This window comes from Terrapene carolina, unplaced genomic scaffold (assembly GCF_002925995.2).
Source record: "Terrapene carolina triunguis isolate 2854851 unplaced genomic scaffold, T_m_triunguis-2.0 Scaffold136, whole genome shotgun sequence".
Lineage (NCBI taxonomy): Eukaryota > Metazoa > Chordata > Testudines > Emydidae > Terrapene > Terrapene triunguis.
The window spans coordinates 7,261,972-7,266,895 of NW_020664487.1; positions in this window are offsets into that span (position 1 = coordinate 7,261,972).

The following is a 4,924-nucleotide window of genomic DNA, read 5'->3' on the forward strand; positions in this document are numbered from 1 at the left end:
AAATAGGGAAATGTTATTAGCCCCTTACATGACACCTGAACTAAGGGGCACCAGATGAAATTAAAACTATAACGAGGGTCAAAAAGATTAGATAAATTCATGGAGGATAGATCCTTCAATGGCTATTAGCCAAGATGGTCAGGGATGCAAACCCATGCTCTGTGTCCCCCTAAACCAGAAGCTGGGACTGAACGACAGGGGATGGATCATTCAACAACTGCCCTATTCTGTTCCTTCCCCCGAACCGTCTGGCACTGTCCACTCTCCAGGATACGGGGCCAGAACGACTATTGGTGTCACTCAGTGCGGCCATTCTTCCGTTCTTACAACACAAGTCAATGGATGAAAGTTGAAGCCAGACAAATTCAGACTGGAAATCAGGCATGATTTTTTAACGGCAAGAGTAATTAACCATTTGAACAAAGTGGATTCTCCATCACTGACCATTTTTAAATCAAGATTGGATGTTTTTCTGAACGTTAACCTCTAGTTTGAACAGAAATTGATTCAGTGAAGTTCTCTGGCCTGTTTTAAACAGAAGGTCAGACTACACGAGCACAATGGTCCCTCCTGGCCTTGGAATCTGATACTCTCTGAATTATTTGCTGCCCTACAGAAAACATGCCTCATTTTATTACACACACATACACGTGCAGCACATGCGCGCTCCTCAGATTAGTTATACACCTCTACCTCGATATAACGCTGTCCTCGGGAGCCAAAAAATCCCCCCCCCCGGAGCACTGCTTTACTGCGTTATATCCAAATTCGTGTTATATCGGGTGGCGTTATATCGGGGTAGAGGTGTATCTAAAAAACACTGTAAAATACAGAATGTTGCTGCTGTTGCACATGGTGGCATTTCTTTGCTAGAAAGAAGGCCCCAGGAACTCCACTCACTCAAGTGGGGTAAGAGGGAGACCGCACCTCTGATCTTTTCCAACCTAACTTCAGATAGACCAGAGTCTGCCCCGAGGACAAGAGCCACACTGCAGCTTGGCATTGTCAACAATCACCTTCTACAAGCATGAAAAAGAATCTATTCATTCGTCCTTTCCCAGTCTTCTGTTTCGACTGATTAGGAGAAATGACTTTACAGCACTTGCAACTTTGTAAGCAGCCAAGATGAGTTTGATTTTACTATCGGCAACATCCCAATCAGTTAAGAACAGAAACAAACCTAGTTTTGTAACTTACAATGTTTCCTGCACACTTAGGTTAATAAACCAGAAGAGTTTTCCCCTTTTTGCTTGTTTTGTCCTTTTCATAAAGGAACAGACAATAAAAAGTCCAAAAGGATAAATGACTTGCAGCTTGTATATGGTTCCAAATACCGCACGCTTTAACAGAATTGTGCAACGGCACAATTTTACAACTCATCACAGCTGAAAGACCAGACAATACAAAGCCAGACAATGCTATGAAGCTATATAACGTGTTAGTGGGGGCATGAGTCAAAGTAGAAGACATACATGAATAGGCAGAAGAGGGAAGGAGAGGACCCGGGGTGGCGAGGGAAGGGGAGAAGAGGAGGGGTTTGATAAAATGGAGGACTGCCATTCTTTGCGTCATCTCAACATTTTTATCCAAATGAATCTAGAAATGGGGGCCAAATTTCTTTGAATTCATATAATTACTGTCTATGGTGATAAGCGTATACTTTCTTTGGCTGCTAACCACTGCGGTATCCTGGACAGAAGCCCACCCTTCCATGTTTGTAAAATCCTGCATGCACATGGTGACAATTGCAGCCCTCGAGAGCCAACAACTTTGTGGCAGAGTTAACCCCAGTTCAGCAGGTAAGTAGCCCAGGATATAATTTTAGGCCAAGGTTTGACTGCTGAAGCTGAGCATTATCTTAATTCTTGTGTCCACAACTGCCTGACTATTGGACAGTCCCATGGCATATGCATCAGGGGTCCTTTTCCTTTGTTACAGCGCCAGCAAACATCAGAGGACAAGGCCTTTATCTCGGGCAACCTCTGTGGCATCCAATACATTTTGAATCAAACCTTTCAATGTATCCTGCGTAGCCTGAGATCCACAGAGGCGTTTGTAACATTATGTAATATTCTCTGCCACTGACATACTTTCAAGGGCTGCGATAATTCCCCTTCCCTTCACAAAGAACTCCATGCCAACGGACTTCCTCTTTGTTACAGTACACAGTGGACATGCGCCTGGGGAGTTTATGAAGCATTTCCAAGGTTCCTAGTAGCTCTGGGCCTCTAAATACTGCCACTCCACTGAGGGTCTCAGGTCATATTGCTTTAGCATTAGAAAAAGGACAAATCAATCCTCCTTGGGTTTTTTTCCCAAGGGCCATCATATTTTCTCCACATTCCCCCCTCTTGGCAGATGCAAAACTACTAAGTCTACCTCTCAAATAAGCCTTGAGCATCTCCTGCAACAGCCTGTTAGAAGATGTTGAAGGATCATTTGTTCATAGCAGTGGTTTTCAACCTCTGGTCCTGCGAACTTCTGGGGGTCTGTGGACTATGTCTAAGGGGCCACAAAAGGTTGTTGTTACCACAGAGCAGTGGTTTTCAACCTGTGGTCCATGGACCTCTAGGGACCTCTGCAGACTACATCTAAGATTTCCAAAGGGGTCCACATCTCGGTTCAGAATTTTTTAGGGGTCTGCAAATGAAAAAAAGGTTGAAAACCACTGGTCTATAGGAACAGGCCAATTTCTGTTTCAATACATTTTTTTAAATGGGGCTCTATAAAAAGCAAAGGATTAAATCTCCATCTACATGGCTGTTGCATACCTGGGTCTGCTGCTACTCAAAGAGTTATCAGAGCATGATCAGAGACGGCAGTTATATCAGTGGAGGAACCAATTACAGAATTTACCAAGTCTGTTGAGGTCAAGAAGAAATCTACACAAGAATAGGACCATGTACCAGAGAAAAGTATAAACAGTCCCTCCCCATTGGATGTATGAGCCACCACATATCATATAGTCCCAAGTCTTTAACATGCAATTCCAGGGCCATTCCATGTTTGGCTGGCTTATGACCATGAGGGTGAGATCTGTCCACAAAAGTATCAAACACTTCATTCATATGCCCAGCAATCACTATAGGGTTATGGGTTCAAATTGGAGAAATGGTCTGAGGTAAACAGGATGAAGTTTAACAAAGACAAATGCAAAGTGCTCCACTTAGGAAGGAAAAATCAGTTTCACACATACAGAATGGGAAGAGACTGTCTAGGAAGGAGTACGGCAGAAAGGGATCTAGGGGTTATAGTGGACCATAAGCTAAATATGAGTCAACAGTGTGATGCTGTTGCAAAAAAAGCAAACATGATTCTGGGATGCATTAACAGGTGTGTTGTGAGCAAGACACGAGAAGTCATTCTTCCGCTCTACTCTGCGCTGGTTAGACCTCAACTGGAGTATTGTGTCCAGTTCTGGGCACCGCATTTCAAGAAAGATGTGGAGAAATTGGAGAGGGTCCAGAGAAGAGCAACAAGAATGATTGAAGGTCTTGAGAACATGACCTATGAAGGAAGGCTGAAAGAATTGGGTTTGTTTAGTTTGGAAAAGAGAAGACTGAGATGGGACATGATAGCAGTTTTCAGGTATCTAAAAGGGTGTCATGAAGAGGAGGGAGAAAACTTGTTCACCTTAGCCTCTAAGGATAGAACAAGAAGCAATGGGCTTAAACTGCTGCAAGGGAGGTTTAGGTTGGACATTAGGAAAAAGTTCCTAACTGTCAGGGTGGTTAAACACTGGAATAAATTGCCTAGGGAGGTTGTGGAATCTCCATCTCTGGAGATATTTAAGAGTAGGTTAGATAAATGTCTATCAGGGATGGTCTAGACAGTATTTGGTCCTGCCATGAGGGCAGGGGACTGGACTCGATGACCTCTCGAGGTCCCTTCCAGTCCTAGAATCTATGAATCTATTAATATAATTTAGTAAAAAACCTATGAAAGGATAATTGAGGTTAGGCCCAAACATATTAATGATGATTAGTGAAGATATGTTTGTGGAGACTTTAAGGATTAAAAATCTGCTCTAATCATCTGAAATTGACGCAGAGACTGCTACTGCCAGCACTTTATGAATAAGTACAGCTACCCTCTGAATTTGGAGAAGCAGCAAGGCATTGCTTTTCCTACCCAGTCACATTCTAATTTAGCAGATTCAGAAGGGACCATCATGATCATCTAGTCTGACCTCCTGCACATCGCAGGCCACAGAACCTCACCCACCCACTCCTGTAATAGACCCTGAACCTCTGCCTGAGTTACTGAAGTCCTCAAATCATGATTTAAAGACTTCAAGTTACAGAGATTCCACCATTTACACTAGTTTAAACCTGAAAAGTGACCTGTGCTCCATGCTGCAGAGGAAGGCAAAAAATTCCCAGGGTTTCTGCCAATCTGACCTGGGGGAAAATTCCTTCCCGACCCCAAATATAGCGATCAGTTAGACCCTGAGCGTGTGGGCAAGACCCACCAGCCAGACACCTGGGAAAGAATTCTCTGTAGCACAGGGGCTGACTTTTCAAAGTCCTGGGGGGTGCTTGACCCCTGGCTCCGCCCCCACCCCACCCCTTCGCGCCCAGTTCCGCCCCCACCCCATAGCGCACCACCCTGCGTCCTCACTCCTCCGCCGTCCCTCCCAGCCTCCTGCATGCCGCAAAACAACTGATTGTGGCAGGCGGGAGGCCGGGGTGCTGATCTGCAGGGTCCACCAGAGCTGCCAGCGGGCGCTTAGCATGCACCATTTTTCCCCCATGGATGCTCCAGCCCCAGAACACCCACGGAGTCGGCGCCTATGCTCTGTAGTAACTCAGAGCCCTCCACATCTAGTGTCCCAGCACCGGCCATTGGAGATATTTGCTGCTAGAAGTCACAGATCAGCTACATTCCATTGTAGGCAGTGTCATCATATCATCCCCTCCATAAA